This window comes from Equus quagga, chromosome 6, assembly GCF_021613505.1.
Source record: "Equus quagga isolate Etosha38 chromosome 6, UCLA_HA_Equagga_1.0, whole genome shotgun sequence".
Taxonomy (NCBI): domain Eukaryota; kingdom Metazoa; phylum Chordata; class Mammalia; order Perissodactyla; family Equidae; genus Equus; species Equus quagga.
In genome coordinates, this window is record NC_060272.1 from 55,708,111 (window position 1) to 55,726,513 (window position 18,403).

Genomic DNA, 18,403 nt, shown 5'->3' on the forward strand with positions numbered 1-18,403 from the left:
AGACCTCAGGCTAAAAGTATAAAAGCCTTGAAACAGTTTAAGGAGATATTAGAAGCCTGAAAAATGAGAGCAAACCAGAAGACCCATTAACTGAGTAGTAAATTAAAGCACCATTGTTTCCAATTTCAGTCTTGAATATGGAGGGCACCAAAAGGACCACGCTCTCCGTGCCCCAAGCAGAAGCAGAGCATTCTCCGCTATGTATTCTCAAGTGCCTTTCTTCTTCTCCAGCTAATTTAGTGACAGAGTGACTATCCATTTCCTAACTCTTCTCTTAAAACATTACTACTGACTTCCCTAGGAGCATGTTAAAGGCACAGCAGGAAAATAATCAAAAGTACAAAACACTAGTTATATTTCCCATTAATTTCAACTTCTTTCTCCTTTTATTAAAAAATAAAGTTTGCTGTCTTCAGATGTAGTGTTCTTTTCTTTATCCTAATTCCTGAGACAAAATGGTAAAATATAGCATATAGATAATCTACAAACTTAAGAGCCTCTGAATTTGAGAGGTAGACCATATTCCACAACTGGATACATTTTATTGGCTCATCTCATGAAAACAGAGTGGAAAGCAGCTCTCTCCGATGCCTGGATAAAATAAAAGGCAGGGAGGATCTAACACAACCACATGAGACATACTTATACCAATTTATTCATAACACAGTTTCAACTGTTAAGTAGTACTAGGCCCAGAGGTTAAATGCTTTCAACTCTTTACAAGTATTTATTTTGGACTCTGCTTCCACATCTGGAAATCAGTGCTTCCCAACCGGTAGGGCTCGGCCCACTGCCGTGTTATGAATTGGTTCCAGGTTTGCTAAGAGCTATTGACACCCCTCAGTCTCAGGGAACAAGGTGGGGCCTAGGACAAACAGGCCTCTAGACAGGTCATAACTGGCCATCAGCTTCCCCAGAATCCAAAGGCACAGTACCCACTGCTCTGCTGAGGGGCATTAAACACATCCAGGGACGCCATTTCAATAGGCTGCTGCAGAAGACACACCGCCCATCATGGAGTGGCTGCCGGAAGAGTTTGCATTCCAGATTACAAAGTACACGGGCTAAAGTTGGGGGTTTAGAAAGTTGAGGAGGAGGACCTGGTGGGCAAAGGTACAAGTAGCAGCTCCCCAAATTCTCTGTTTATGGGTTTCAAATAATTCTTTCCATTTGAGACTAATATGTTCTTTTATTGGCATCCAAGATACCTATGGGGTGACTGCTCCAACAATGAACATACATTTACAAATCAGGGCCTCATCATTATTTTTAATTACTTCATAGGAAAAAATTCAATGGGAAGCATCAGAGTATTGTCTTTATATAGCAAAGAAAAGGACTAATGTTATTGAATTTTTTAAATATTATTTTAACCTGCAAAATTTGGAAGAGTGGTGAAATAGCTTAAATTTTATCATTACTTGTGTAGTAACTGACAGGGACTAACAAGAATTTGAAGAGGAGAATCACTGAAATCTTGATCAAGAATTACATTTAGGGGCTGGCCCAGTGGCATAGTGGTTAAGTTCACACACTCTGCTTTGATGGCCCAGGGTTGGTGGGTTCAGATTCTGGGTGTGGACCTACACACAGCTCATCAGGCCATGCTGTGGTGATGTCCCATATACAAAATAGAGGAAGACTGGCACAGGTGTTAGCTCAGGGACAATCTTCCTTACCAAAAAAAAAAAAAAAGAAGAAGAAGAATTATATTTAACTATGTCAGGCACATAAGCAATATAAAAATAAGTTATATTCATGAAAGCAAGCTCAAGTCTCTCATTAGAAAACTTGAAAAGATTTTATTTGGAAGTCTCCCACCTATACAAGATTCCCCAAATGGATGTCTGCAGCTTATTACATTATTTATCAGTTTCTATGTGTGCCATAATGAGGCAAAACTGAGACGTGGTTTAGATAACAGCTTATATTACTACTACTTTGTTTTTCAATTTTAAGTGTTATCTATTGGCCTCCCTATGAGGAAGACGAGGGTTGGGTTTTTCTTCCACACACATATACATGCCCCACGTTCTCTTCCTCTCAGCATTTTACCACAATTTTGGTTATATTAAACATCCATTTTTATATCATTATAGCCACGATGATACTATTAGAAGCTGAATCATGTAGCATTCTATGATTACATTTCCTTTTTGATATTACTTTCTGTCTTCCCTGGAGTGAATCATTACTATATTTAATTTGGGTTAGTTTCTATATACTTATCATGAGGTTATCTCCAAAGCCTCCTCCAGATTTGTAAATCTCCTCTCAGCACAAACATTTTAGGTGTTTCATCCTCTTCAAGAAGTCTTTCCTGAACCCCTCCTCCAACTCCAATTTGGACCAGTCCATCCCTAGTCCTGCTGCACAGCTGGCTCTTATGTTGCTTCCATCTCTAGGATCCCAGGTGTTTCTTTTTATTGACTTGCCCTGTCATTTATGGGAGCACAATGGAGTCATAAAATTTCATGATGATGTATCAGTATCATCTTTTAATCTGGAAACTCCTACTTCTGGTTATGGGAAATTTTGTTGAATTATTTCTTCAATGGTGCTCTGTCCTCCATTTTCTATATTCTCTCAACCTGGTATCACGATTTCACATATTGGATCTCATGGACCAACCCTAGAAGTTTCTTATTTTTTCTATATTATTTTCTATTCTTTCTCTTTTTATTTCACATCTTGGGAAATTTCCTTAACTTTATCTCCTGACCCTTATAAATTGTTTCATGATTGCAATATCATGCCTTATGTTTCTGAAGATACTAATGATGTCTTTTTTAAGATTCCTTCTTCCTGCAAAGGTTCTGTTTCCTCCAAGTTGCTTTTCTTCTGTTTGCATGTTTTAGTTTCTGTCTCTCATGATGGAGACTTTCCTAAAATTTCTGATGATCCTTGGCTGTCTGATGATATGTGAGTGGGGAACTAGAGAGTCAACAGGAAGCTTGGGGAGGGGGTGCTGATTTGGGATTTATTTTAGGATTTTTCTGGTTAGGCCTCTTCTTTGAGGGACCCCTGATGTCAGTATCCTTAAATTTCTAGGTCAGAACTCCAAGGAAGTCTCCTGGAGTCTCCTACAGATAGGGTATCAACCTGGCTGCCCTCAGGCTATGGGGCAAGAAGATGGCTGTGGTTCTCAGGATTTGGTATATCAATGCAATCTCCCTGATTTCAAGACTATATAATACCATTTTTAACTTTCCCTGATACCTTTCAATCCCGAAACTTTCTATTTTATCATCTCTATCAGAAAAAAATAATCTCCATTCCTCTGTCGGAGTGGAAAAGAGGCAGTTACCTGCTTGTATAAAGTCAGGGGGTGAGGGGAATCTGAACTTTCAACCAATGCTCCTAATTTTAATCCTATCTTCACTCTCATTTCCAAAGGGTTCCTGTTGCTGAAAATTCCTGAGCTTTTGCAGAGTTCCTCAGTGCAAACGAGGCTACTTCTTCCTTCTCCTCTGCCAGGTTAAAATCCTGTCTCAGGCATGCTCAGTAAGCTACCACTTATCCATCTATATCCCAGATCCCAAATGCTATAGCTGTTGCCCCATTTCTTTGCTCTTATAGATGTGTGCTTTTAAAAAAAATCCCTTAAACATCATTTTAATGGAGTTTGGGAAGGACCAGGAACTAAAACATGTATTCGTCTTTAACCTGAAACCTATCAATCATCCTTTCACACTGACATTGAAATGGCGATTACTCAAATTTTTGTTTATGGCATTTATTTATTTTTACCATTAAGATAAGGCCCAATGTTTAGGAGGAACAGGAAGTAGGGAAAACAGCAATTTGTGGAGTCAGGCAAAACTGAATTTTACAATTGTATGCTCTTATAAACTAGTATATTTCACTGCCCTTACAATGTGTTGGTCATTGTGAGAAATAAAAATATGCCCTTATTTCAGAACAGTCTCTAAAATTCTCAAAAAGGTTAACTATTAAAGAGGTCCTTGAATTGATAATGAACCCAGAAAAAGAGTATTCAGAGGGAAAAAGCACCAGGCAAAAGAGTGGAACGGTAAGAGGTAAACTCAGTGAAGGAAAAAGAGCTTAAAGTCAGTTTTGAAAAAATAAAAATAAATAGACAATTCTTCTGCAGAGTTTGCATAATGCATATTAGACATAAAGTGATCAATTGATTGGGGAATAAGATGTACTTTATGCAAAATAAGGCTGCTGGCATAAGAAAAAAAGCTCTTCCGCTACAGTTCAGCCGCTTTGAGTCTTTATTCTCTGTTTTTCACCATAGTCGATCATTAAGATGTTGAAATAATTTTTTTAAATACCAGTTGAGTTCACTACAAACTTGTGAAAAAAGATCCAGCAAAATGCTATATTTTTTCAGTGATGTTCAGGTTTTGAAGTTATACTCTTAAAAAGGTCAACAATACCATTATGACTGAAATAACTGCAGATAAAAACAACTTGGTTATGGAGCGCCTGCAAGTCTCTAGTCCCTAATACCATTCATCCCACTGAAATAATTGTCTATATAACACGGTTTTTGATAATGCATAGTTTTAAGGAAGATAACTACTGCCTTAGGCACAACTAACTCTAATTAGATGGATATACATAAGCGAGGAAGGATTCCAAGGAGAAAACTGTGGACGTTTGAATACAGGATGACACAAGGAAGACACACATCTGGGTCCAGGTAGGGGGCTACTGGAAATGAAGTGCAGATGGGTAGTGGGAGAAGTCTGAATGCAGAAGCTCTTCAAACCGTATAGCAGGGAATGAACTCTAAAGTACAATGAGCCCATCACTTTATAGACAAAGAGGAGACACTGAAGTTTTCTGAATAGGGAGTAATGTCATCAAAGTGATGTTTCAAAAAAAACGTAATCTGCCAGTGCTCGATAGGGCAGAAAGTCTAGTCACAGAAAACAGTTCAGACCCTAAAAGATGCAAAGATCCAAGGTCACTGAAGCTGGCTTGGATTGCCTGGCAGTAGAAATGTGAGAGAGCTCACTTTAGAAATCAATGAAATTGAGTAATCTACTTTACAGTACTATAGATACAGCCAGTCAAGTAAAAGGAACAGGACTGAATTAGTACTGACAAAAGGACTCACACTGATGTTGTTTTAAAATTAAATCCATGGTATCCTTTGGTTTTAAATTCAAGAAACATTTACTGAGTACCTACTATGTGCAAGTCATAGTTTTTTCTCATCATTTGTATCATTATCTTATAAGCTGAAGGTAAAAAATTCCAGTTAATTGATTTCACAGACTGATTGATGTTCTTCTGTAAGAATAACAGATTGATTTTGTAGACAGCAATACCAATTCTTCCATTATGTCCTTCTCTTTCTGTGCGCACAGTCCAATTGACTTTAGGGCCAACTCAATACAAAGAGCAGAAGAAAGGCATTAAGAGAACAAGCTCCATTAGGCCCAATATTGCCTCAATTACTTTAATTCCATTATTCCCGTTCATATTACTTCTTTAATCAATATCTCCTTTCAGTTATTCATGTTTACCCTTTTCAAAATCACAGGTAATAGGATTATGGTCTTTTGAGCTCAGTGGCAACAGACTTTCATAAATATATTTTTGATTTTGTGATTGTCTCCAGATCTGCAACTGAGGAGTCTTAAATTGAATCACGTTTTCCAGAGGCCATCTCATATAAAGATGCAGAGCATCTTAACGCAATAAAGGTGCTTTTACCTGTTAAGTCATTTGTCACTCACTGTCATGACCAGTCACATATGGCTTAATGGCTTTCTAAGTTTCTTCTCCCCGTGTCTAAGCTTTAGGGAAGTTTAACTGGTTTTCACAGTGGACCTCTTTTCTATACATGTTTCTACCTTTTTTTAATGTAATCCTTCTACTTTCACTGACAATTATTCTGCCCTGCAAGAGCTTCATCTGGACATTATACTAACCACTGCCGCATCCATATGACAATTAATCAATCGCTCAGTTCCACCTCTGTAACGGCCTTACAAGTTAAAGGAACTCTGATCCCCTCCATGCTGTTAACAAACATCAAGCATCGTCTACCATATGCAAGGAGAAGCACTTTCAGCATAAACAGGATACCTAACGGGGAGGTAACCCTTCCCCTCAACATGTGGTCGTCCTTCTGAGAGTAGTACAAAAATGATACACAGCGGTACGTGAAAACTGTGATAGGAAGAGTTCATTGAAAGTTCTCCTGGAGTTCAGAAGGGGTGCAATTATGCATGAGCAAAGTTTCACAAAGGACAGGAATATGAGTGAGATCTTGAAGGATGGGAGGATTTTGGAAAGGGACGCGAGGAGGGGAAAGGAACAAACTGCGTGAGAAGCCAAGCAGACAAAGCTAGCTTGAATAAATGATTTACAGAGTAAACAGAAGAGAGAAAAGGCTGAGACCTTCAAGCACCCGGCTGGGAAGGCCTGACTTCCCTTTAGAAGCCATGAGCCTGGGGAGGAGTTTGGCAGGAGATGAGCACTTCTTTAAGGCAATGTGGAGGATGACCTCAAGGCAACTACAACCTGTAGACATGAGACAGAAAGGAAGGGTCAGCAGTATGTACGGGGACCTTCAAGATTTGACTCTTGCCTGCCTAAAAGAGCCTCATCTAGCCCCACAACCTCATTCCCACTTCACGCGCCAGCAACATGCAAACAACAAGGAGTAGACAAGCACACTCTGCTCCCTCAGACCTCCCTGCTAAGCTGCCACTGGTCTCATTGAGAATGTTCTCTCTCCACCACACTGGTCCACACAGCAATGTTCTACTCCTTCCAATCTCCACTCAAATGCCATCTTCCCCGTAAAGCAGTTTCTGACTCCCCCAAGCCAACTTAGGTGCTCTTTTCCTAGGTGTAAGGTGTAGTCAGTATATAGCTCCATCATAGCAGCAATTTCTATGTGATTATCTCTCACCTAAATTATAATGTCCTTGACGTTATCCCCAGAGCAATTTTTGGCACAAAAGGACAATATATGAATAAACGGATGAACGAACAAACTGACTGGTCGTGTAAATAAACAAGAGAAAAAGGGAAGGAAAGTAAAAATATAAAAGAATTACAGAAACTTGACACAGCTTAGTGATAACTAAATGTAGGGTAAGCAAGAGATGGAGAACACCAAGCTTCTGAGTTCTATGCCAGAAGCCCACTTCTCTTCTTCCCTACTTTTATACTATCAGCTTAAAAGTACTAAACATAAACTCGTGGGTTTAAAAGAAACAAAGAAGGGGGGCTGGCCCAGTTATGTAGTGGTTAAGTCCTCTCGCTCTGCTTTGGTGGCCTGGGGTTAGCAGATTCGGGTCCCAGTCGCAGACCTACAACGGCTCATCAAGCCATACTGTGGCGGCATCCCACATACAAAATAAGGGAATAGACTGGCACAGATGTTAGCTCAGCGACAATATTCCTCAGGCAAAAAGAGGATGATTGGCAACAGATGTTAGCTCAGGGCCAATCTTCCTCACAAAAAATAAATAAATAAAAAACAAAGAAGGAATCATCAGGAGACAGAGGCAGAAGAAGAACCTAGAGAGAGCAAACACTAAGATTCATATTTTAACTTACCCATGTGCAAATATTTTCTTGAAAGTTTGATAGAATCTTGATTCAAATTATAATTTCTTTAATCAAAATTCTTCCCATATTTCATAAATACACTCTAATTTCAAGGGTCTAAAAAAAACCCTACCATGTTAATTACTAACTAAAAGGACATAAAAATCATTTTCCCTTTTTAAAAATCAGAGTTTAACAATGAAATTTTTTTTTTGAGGAAAATTGGCCCTGAGCTAACATCTGTTGCCAATCTTCCTCTTTTTTTTCCTCCCCAAAGTCCCAGTACATAGTTGTATATCCTAGTTGTAGGTCATTCTAGTTCTCCTATGTGGGACGCCGCCACAGTGTGGCCTAATGAAAGGTGCCATGTCTGTGCCCAGGATCTGAACCGATGAACCCCCGGCCACCAAAGCAGAGCACACAAACTTAACCACTCAGCCACAGGGCTGGCCCCTGAATGTATTATCAATTCTACCAAACTCTTACATCTGAATTATTAGAAATCTAAGATTAGTGAAATTGGAGAATGCAAAATGGAAATGGGGAAAAGACTAAGCAACAATAAGTTAGTTTTTAGTTTTCAAGGCACTTGAGGTTTTGTTTCTGGTTTCTCTTTAATAGTAGAGAAGTGTTAGGTACTCATAAAATGACCTAGTTATTAAAATAAGATTTATTAGAATATTATAATTATAGTAGTACACACTTTAGAGCACTTAGCAACATATTTAAGGACAGTTTAATTGACCAGAATGCAGCTGCTCACCAAACTCTACATGTAATCATCAAAGGGCTAGTCCAGCAGCACTCTGATCTGGTCATTGTGTGACCAAAACAAAGTAACTGTTTTAATTCTAATTAAGTCCTGTAGACATTTTCACAAACCACACAAGGGTATTTACATGGTAAGTTATAGAAGGCCTCTAATGGAGAGTGGTGAGCTCTTGAAGAAAATGGAAAAGAAAAACAAGCAGTGGAGGCACAGGGATGAAGTTATACATCCGGACATGGCATCTGGTAGAACTGTGCCTGCAGGTATCACACACTTCATAAATATTTGTCCTTTGATTTACCAATTTTCTTAGGACTAACGTCAGTGTGAAAAATGCTAAAGTGAATTTTTATTTTCATTTTCATTTTCTACTGCCTGTCATCATCTTATAAATCCAACGCTGTCTAGGCCAATGCTATCTTTGGCTATGGGACAGCCTGCAGCCCAGCCGCCAGGAACAGGAAATCTTCTGTAGGGTTGAGAAGCCTGTAAGTAAACTATTCCAGCCCACCTGCCATGCAGCCTTGGGGAGGCGGGGGCCTGAGCCACAAAGTCAATATCTAGACCTTGGCCTACCTACATGCAGCACTAACTCAGGGAGTGAAATGAGCTCCTAAGGCTCTGCCTCCTTCACTCCCAGGAGGAAATCTGCCACTGGCCTCTGACCTCTCTCAGCAGGAGACGTCCTTTTGGTATAAAAAGATAATCTTCCTCAAAGTAATGGTAGATGTGGCCAGAATTCTCTACCCTTATGGGAAATAAGGGTTTTCTAAATAAATATCTCCAAAGAATGCATCATGTAAGTGTTACCTTGAGACCAGTATACTCATATTTTATCAACACTCAAATCTAAACCCTCAAAAGATAACTTCTAATAATTTTGAGCTAAGGAAGCATAGAAAAAAGAGAAGAGACAACTAGAGCAGCTCTGTTTCAGGATAGCATTTATAAATTAGAGCTAGGGAACAGAACGTTAAATTTAATAAGCACAAAGCAATGCAGCTGGAAAGAAAGAATAGCCCAGCTAAGTATGATTTAAATGGTATTGAATTAGCTGGAAGGATATCTTGATGTACTGATAGAGGCAGCATGTAAATTGGCATTTCAGCCTACGATGCCAACAGAGAAAACATGACTTGCTCACATAGAGGGCTATATTCTATAAAAATCCTACATGCTATTACTTTTAAAGGAAAAATGTTATAACATTTATAATGTTGTTTAACTTAGACTATCCTGACATTAAGTTCACTGAGGACAAGGCTTACCATAATACCTGCCCACCTCTGGTCACTGTATTTTGCTTTTTCAAATTAAATTTGACCATGGCCATTATGGTCTTTGCCATTCACTCATTCGACCGATATTAAGCAATAGGCACCGTGCTACATTCTTTAGGGGATGCCAAGAGGAATTAAGTCCGCTTCCCCCAGGCAGTGTTAGGGTTTGAATTGTGTACTCCCAAAAGACGTTGAAGTCCTAACCTCTCATACATGTAAATGTGACCTTAATATTTAGAAGCAGAATCTTTGCAGATGGTCAAGTTAGGACGAGGTCATTGAAGTGCTCCCTAATCCAATATGACAAGTGTCCTTAAAAAAAAGGGGAAATTTAAACACAGAGATAAACACAAATAGAAGGAGGAGGATGTGAAGACACAGGGAGAAGATGGCCATCTATTGGTCGAGGAACGTCTAAGGCCATCAGATGCCAGGAGAAAGGCATGGAACTGATTCTCTCCCACAACTTTCAGGAGGAACTAGCCCTGCGGACACCTTGCTTTCAGACTTGTAGCCTCCAGAACTGTGAGATGCTAGTGTCTGTTGTTTAAGCCACCAGTCTGTGCTACATTTTTACAGCTGCCAGACTGGGTCACAAAAGAAGTGAAGCCAATAACAAAATTGCCATGGTGAACAGAACTCCTCATGTGAGTATAATTACAGATGCTTCAACTCAGTTAATGGGGCCAGCTTCAGTCCCTGGACCACAGATCACCACTATCTACGTCGTTCCACAAAGGCCACCACAGAAAAAGATGGTTTATACCCTATATAAGGGCTGACCCAATGGGGACCATTTAATCCTCTAAAAAGATGACTAGAAAAAAATAGAAGCAATAAAGGTTAATAGAAAATTAATCTTGGTGACCTATTTTGGCAAATCAAAGTTGTGGGACATGCATTTATTTAAGAAGAAAATGCAAAGAACATTTAGAACAGCAACTTCAGATTAGGGGACAGAGATAAGGCTTTAATTAGAAGATTCTTCAGTAGTCACATATTTACACAAATGTTGAAAAGATAAAAGCCTTCTGATAAGGTAATAAAGATGAACAATAGTAATAATTCTATGTTAATTCTGTAGAAGACGGAAAGAGATTTCAAGTGACCGTGCTGTTTCCTTACTGGTTGTTTACAGAGGCCCTGTTGTAGGTACTTCACAGACGCTCCCCAAATGCACGTTAGCTCACTGAGTTCACCTACCACAGGCCCTCTGCACCCCAGGCACAAGTGACTAAAACACATATGAGAGAATGATGTCAACAGTATAATTAAGCTGAATCACTTCTCATACAGTGACAAACAACCTGCCATTAGTCCTGCTTGTCACTTGCTGTACATACCATCCCTTTACCTGAGCATGGTGAGCTCTCTCTCCTCCACGTGTTATAAATACGTTATCATGCTGGCTGCAAAGGACCTGTAAAATAAAGGCCATCTTGTTAAAAAAAAAAACTTTAAACATCAAATTCAGAGAGCTGTTTGAACATACGTAAGCAGATGCAAGTTTTTGCTTGCAAAGTTCGAGCTGAACACTGCCCTTTCCTATTTCCAGCCATTCCAAATGACTGCCCATGCAGAAGGTCTCTGCATGGTGCTAACCTGGTAACAATCAATAAATGTGAAGGTCTCACCGTAAACACAGCACTTCAACTGCCAATCTTCCAAAGAATATTTCTGCTTTAAAAATAGTCCTTATTGCTAAAGTAACTACACCAGGGCCAAGGCCTCCCAAATCTGAGAAAGTCTAAATAAATAAAACTGTGTGTTAATTAAGGGCAGTACAACCTAAAGTATCAATCAAAAGCAGTTCAGGGGGATGACCAGTATTGGATGTACTATTTTTAAGTGTGGGAAAGACTTCTTGCAAATTTCCAGGTTGAAATAAGAGTTAGACAATTACAAGTTTTCTCTCGGAAAAGCTATTGTTCTGCAAACTATGAAATGCATCCAGTAGATATCTTCATAGTCTAAATCCCAACTTTATTTTTGAGAAAGTATTTTAAAGCCTTGTTACTCAAGTCTGGTCCATGGACCAGCAACATGAGCATCACCAGGGAGCCTGAAATGCTGAATCTGAGAACCCACTGAAGACCTACTGAAACAGAATCAGCATTTTAACAAGATCGTCAGGTGATTCCTATGCACATTAAAGTCTGAGACCCATGGCTTTGAAGTGCCTTATGAATCTGGCCTGCAATTACTAGGATCACAAGAAATAGGTTGGCTGAAACTTCAAGACTGTCCTCTGGTATCCAGGAGTTAATGGAATCATAACCTCTTTTCTTTAGTTGCATGAGTCGAGGGGAAAAAATATCCTACTAAACTCCCAAAAACCCCTTACCATTGGCTAAATCAACTTTTCTTTTCCAGAACATGTAGGCTCATCATAAAGCACACACACAAAAATTTGATATCCAAAAGCACAGCCAATTCTAGAACTGCATTTTCCGTACACAAGACGGGCATGATAGGCCGTTCATTCATTACATAACCAGCTAGTGAACACCTATTTAGGTGCTCAGTAATAACCAACATTGTGCAAAGAGCCAAAGTCTAGGGAAGGACAAAAATCGCAGCATGGAATGGTACCTCTAATAGGGGAAGGTCAGCACAGGAAGCCAGGCTGCAGAGGAGGGCACTGCTGCACACTTAGAAAGCATCTGATCCAGACCCAGAGTATTGGAAAGGCTTCCTGAGTTGAGCTTTGAAAAAAAAGAGGGAAGATTTTTCAAGGAGCAGCCCACCTGGAGGCACAGTACGTGTGCTGTTGGGTTAGGGCAAGTACCCAGACCAGCAATGAAAGAGTCAACTATCTCATTTAGGAAAAACACTCGATTGTGATGTTATCATTTTTTCTACTGTTTTGAATATCTGTATGCATGAACTATAAGTGTGGCAGCCCTTAGGAACAATTTTTCACCTTCAACCCCCCTACCTGTAGACAAGGAGAAAGGGCAAACATCAAACAGGAGAAGCATCGACTCAGAAGTCGGCTTCTGGTGCAAGGTGGCAGGGATAACAGAACTGCGCCTCCACATCTGCTATTTGATCACACGGAGTGTCAATGCAGCTGCAACTGGCAACACAGGGGCCATAAAGAGAATCACATTAAAGTTAATACAAAAGTCAGGAAAACATCTTCGGTAAGGGACACTGGTTATTTGGCAGGTGCACCACTGGGAGCAATAGAAGGTTCTCAGTGTGACCACAGTGGGCACTCCCGTCTGGTGTCTCTCTCTTCTCCCTGCATTTAAATAGTTCCTACCCCATCTCCTTGCCCCTCACTTACTCTTGTGATTTCTGACTCATTCTCCTTCTCCCTCGATACCTTTGAGTGCCCTCCCATCTCTAATTCAACTCTCTTTTTTTTCCCTCTCAATCTGCCTGCTTTTTCACATGCTCCTTTTGTGAGAAGGAGGAGATAAGGGAGAGAAGCAATGACCACTGAACATCTTTCACCCTTTTTGCCTTGATCTTTTCCCCTTTTCTTCACTAACATCCCCACACTCCTATTCCCCTTTTCCATGCTCTCTTTCCTTCCATAAAGTCAAATCTCTGTTATCAGCATATGGCCAGCCCTCCTAAGCACAGAGCTTAGAAATGATAGGAAAATTTCTGTATTCCTCTACTGTTTCATTGTCATATTTGGAGTTCTCAGATTCTCCTAACCTGCTGCCAGCCAGGTCAACAGTTGAGAAGAAAAACAATACTTTAAGAAAGGTAGTCAGCTAGCATTTTCTTAGGATTTTTAAAAATGTAGAACAATCCTGGGCTATTCAGCTGCTGTGCTGAAAGGGTACAAACATGTAAAACACACTAGGCAGAAGGGTTCCATTCTATCCCTGGTTTTGCCTAAGTGCATTCCCTCCACCCCACCATGAACCCAAGTCTTTCTTAGTTTTATCCCTCTTTGTGCAGACCCACAAGGCCCTCCTGGAATGACTGAAATGTGCCTTATTACCAGCCCAGGGCAGATGAATGACACAGGTTGGAGTTAACAGAGTGCTTCATGACAAAGACACAATGCAGTACACAAAAAGGCTCATTTAATGCCCCATCAGGAAGCCTTACAAGTTACAGCTTAATAAATATATGGAGACTATTGTAATATAGAAAATGTCTGGTACCACTTCCTGACATGAAATGCACTTATGGAGAACTCTCCAGAGTAGGCTGGGATATGGCAATTTCACACATATTCTTTGAATTGCAGAAAAGCAATTTGGTTTTTTTTTAGGTATTTCACTCTTTTATTTTCAGTCCCTGTGAACTATCAGCAAAACTTTGTAGACAAATCTGTTTTGCTCACCCTTTTATCCCAGTCCCTAGATGGAGTATATGCCCCTGGCACATAGTATATGCTCCCAAAATATTTGACGAATGAGTGAGTTAATTAATCAATCAACTGACCATTCACTGTAAGTCTAAGACACAACAGAACTAAGTAGCTAGAGGAAAATACTATCACATATTAATGCACTTTGAAAATTTCTGCTAGGTTTTTGGTATTACCATCTAATCATAAGGTTAACACAGGGTCTTGGACATAACTGACCTCCAAGAGCTAGAAAGGGAAGAGGGCTGCTTTGGGCTGGGACACTGAGCAGTCAGATGTGACAATCAACATTCTAATAGCAAATAAGAAACAGAAAAACTCAAAAAGGTAGATAAAAGTTCTCAAAAACATACAGTAGCCTAGGATAAATTAGTCAACCCCTCCGTTTGTTCCCATGATACAGTAGTCTCCCCTTACCCGCTGGGGATACATTCCAAGACCCTTAGTGGATGCCTAAAAGCTCAAATAGCACCAAACCCTATATACACAATGCTTTTTCATATACATACATACCTGTGATAAAGTTTAATTTATAAATTAGGCACAGTAAGAGAGTAACAACAATAACTAATGATAAAGTTGGCTTTGGAGCCATTATTAAGTAAAATAAGGGCTACTTGAACACACGCACTGCCATACAGCAACAGTTGATCTGATAACCTAGATGCCTACTAAGTGACTAAGGGGCAGGTAGCTTATACAGTGTGGAAATGCTACACAAAGGGATGATTCACATCCCAAGCAGGATGGAGCAGGATGCACACTACTCAGAATGACATGCAATTTAAGACATATGAATTGTTTATTTCTGGAATTTTTCATTTAATATTTTCAGACTGCAGTTGACCATGGGTAACAAACCAAAGAAAGCGAAACCGTGGATAAGGGGGGACTACTGTACTTTGTACATACTCTATTATTACTGATGGTCTCATTGCACCATTACACTTCTTCAATGGTTTCTGAGTCATAGTAGGAAGTAAGGACCTGACCACAGTCCACCAAGATTTTCTAGGCAAGCCAAGAAAGGTCCCGAATGGATTCACTCTACAGACCAGGAAAGAGATTATAATCTTATCTTGGGTAAGGAGAAGAGGTGATATTACGAGTTCAGCTGTGGCTGGATAGAACCCTGAGTACTAACCTCTCTGGATTCATCTCAGAATTCAGGGACCAGGTTCCCCAAAACAGGAACTGCAAGTCACTCCAAATCAATCAATCGAGTTAGAAGCAGAGGTGGTAATCTTTCATATCTCGCTCTGAATCTGTTAATAACCTAAAAAATGTATTTCCTTATATATAATCAACACTGTTCCAGAAATTGGGATTCACTTTCTTCATGTTCAAAACTATGAGAAGCTGTTTTTATCATGAACACCATTAACATCACTGGACTGAGATGGTCACCCCTCCAGAAAAGAACTCTTTAGAAACATATCCAATCTATCATATAGAGAGAACTTCCTAATGTTAACTTGCATCTTCATTGCCCCCTCAGACTTGAGCCAGTTTTAATAAATGCTCTGCACTCACATCTAAAAAAGATTCGAGCACTTAAAGGAAAACTCTGACAGCTCTAGGACACATAGATTTTAATTTAGATCTGACCCAGTGTAAAGCATCCAAATGACCCATCAATGGAAAAAGAAAAAAATAACTGTTTTAAAACAATCCCTAGATGTTACTTACATTACTATACTGCATATCATGAGACCCAGATTTGTTACCATTCAACAAACAGGGTTCTCTAATCTTAAGGAATTGGAGAAAAGATAGCATGTTTTAACCTCCCCTCCCCCAAATTTGAGGTTTCCAGCAATACAGTTCCCTAGCTATACAAGAACCACAGCTCTCTAAGTATTTCCAGGAAGCTGTATTTGCCATCGGCATTCAATACCTAAAGTTCTATAGTGATGTCTTTGCATGGGGGCCTTAAGGATGGCAAAGAGTAGGGAAGCAGGGGAGAAAAATGTGTTACCTCCCAAAGCCCTCTCTCTCTGTGATTCACATGATAGCTTTTCCAAGGGATTCCTGTTCAGTTCCTCCAGCACCTCAGCATCTTTGGATTTCTTCTGTTCTCATCTCAATATGCCACTGTCTATAGGCAGAATAAAAACGACTTCCTTCCATAACATTTGCGGGCATGTGTGTATATGTAACCACGGGCCCTCTAGGACCAGTTCAACGGATCTCATCTTATCAACAGAGTAATTAAGAGTGGTTTTTCAGGGGCCAGCCCAGTGGTGCAGCAGTTAAGTTCGCCCGTTCTGCTTCGGCGGCCCGGGGTTTACCGGTTCGGATCCTGGGTGCAGACGTGGCACCGTTTGGCAAGCCATGCCGTGGCAGGCGTCCCACGTATAAAGTAGAGGAAGATGGACACGGATGTTAGCTCAGGGCCAGGCTTCCTCAGCAAAAAGAGGAGGATTGGCAGCAGATGTTAGCTCAGGGTTGATCTTCCTCAAAAATAAATAAATAAAATAAAATGATTTAAAGGAAAAAAAAAGTGGTTTTTCAGAAACTGAGACCCCTTGTCCAGTCCAGGCGAGACCACCAATCCATCAACTGGACATGTGCAAATGCCAGATAAGTGACTCTTTTGACGTCAAAGGGCTGAAAACTCCACCCTCACTACCATTTCATGAACATGCGTCCTAGGAAGAGCCATGAAGCTTGACTACCCTTGTGCCGATCATCAATTACCTCATTTCTCCTTACCTCCAATCATCTATCCCCACACTTCAGACAGCCCTGCCCCTCATCCCATAAATTTTGCTCCAAGCCCTGGATCAGGGAGACAGATCTGAGAGCATATGCCTCCTGTCTCCTTGCAGATCACACAAATAAAGCTACTTTTATCTTCCCAAAGGCTGATACTGTAATAATTGGCTCTTTGTGTGCATTGGGTAGCGAGCCCTTTTTTAGTAAAATATATGTGTATTCATCTCTCATATAATTTCCAAATTAGAACTCAAGATCAAGTAGCCAAATAGTGCATACATCCCTGAAAGACAGGAGCCAGACCATCTACTTCTCAGTCCCTAGATGCAGTCAAGCCCTCCATTAAGCAGACCTTCCCGACAGAGGGGACTGGGTGACTGCCTCTGTAAGATATCACCACATATTTTCATAGTTTACAAGGATAAAGCAATTACAGCTTCAGTCTTTCATGAATAAAGCCTCTTTAACATTTTAATGAGAACATTAAACTCAGCTTCACTTGGTTTGGCCTCCCTAGAAAGTCTGTTAGCCTTAGAGAAAGTTTCTTTTAAAAGCAGTCATGAAATTGCAGGCCTCTCTGTGCCCTACAGGGCATGACTGGGCCACAAACACCACCGGCTGCATTATTTCTCTCCTGAACGAGCCTATATATTTTGATAAGACTACAGTTCGGTAAATGAGAGAAGGCATCTGAAGAAATACCTTCCTTTCTGCAGTATTTGTGTGCTTGTGTGTGCTCACTTATTTTATATCTGACTTGCCTCCTAATTCGCTTTTTATGTTATACACAGCTTTGAGTACAATGTGTGACTCAATAAAAGTTAAATCATACTTTTCTGCTATTTTCCCTTAATCATTTTCTACTGCCTCTGTTCTCTCTCACAATGTGACTGATCCCCACCAAGTCTACCAACTGCCGTTCGCCTGGAGACCCATTAAATTCAGCAGACAACCAAGAGAGCTTCAGAAGCCAAAGGTGAACAAGAAATAATCCTCAGACTCAGTGACTTAACATGAACGTCTGCCTCCTCCTCTGAACAAAACCTGGAGCAGCGTGAACAAAAGAGTTTGTCACCTTGAAAGCCAAGTAGAGGAGAAGAGTAAAGCTAAAGAGGATTAATACTCAGGTCATTCATGCATTGAACTCTTCAAACATTTATTGAGCACCAACTATGCACCAAGAACTGCTCTAGGTACTCGGGGTACAGCCAGGAATAAGACACACAATACCTCCACTCCCATGGAGCTTACGATCTAGTGGCAGAGACAGGCAGTAAAAAAGAAAATGTCAGAGGGTAATAAATGCTATGAAGAACATGTAACAGGCTGATGTGATACGAGAAGCTGGTGAAACAGAGTGGACAGGAAAAGCCAAGCAGATCAAAAAGCTAAGGTAAAAATCTTAAGGTCATGAAAATACATTGAGAAAACTTAAACATATATTACTAAGTGAAAGAAGCTAATCTGAAAAGTATGATTCTAGCTATAGTATGATTCCAACTACATGACATTCTTGTCAAGGCAAAACTATGGAGAGATTAAAAGATTAGTGGTTGCCAAGGGTTGGGGAGAGGGAGAGATGACTAGGAGAAGTATGGAGGATTTTTAGGGCAGTGAAGTTATTTTGTATACTATAATGGTGGACACACGTCACTATACATTTGTCAAAAGCCATAGAATGGACAACACCAAGAGTGAACTCTAAGGTAAACTTTGGACTTTGGGTGACAATAAGGTGTCAGTGTAGGTTCA

The 18,403-nt window shown here is 40.1% G+C and overlaps 1 protein-coding gene across 7 annotated transcripts in view; it reads right to left on the reverse strand.

Moving 5' to 3' along the window:
* ENOX1 (ecto-NOX disulfide-thiol exchanger 1) overlaps positions 1–18,403 on the reverse strand; it is a 535,380-nt gene that overhangs the window by 417,123 nt on the left and 99,854 nt on the right. For 3 of the 7 annotated variants that reach the window (XM_046663938.1, XM_046663939.1, XM_046663946.1), the window contains exon 2: positions 10,949–11,014. The exons of 1 other annotated variant lie outside the window; for it this stretch is intronic. The gene's annotated coding sequence lies outside the window, so the exon portion shown is untranslated. Of the gene's footprint in view, positions 1–10,948; positions 11,015–12,532; positions 12,674–15,077; positions 15,181–18,403 lie in introns of those variants that run through there. 3 more of the 7 variants (XM_046663942.1, XM_046663940.1, XM_046663941.1) reach the window with 2 other exon arrangements.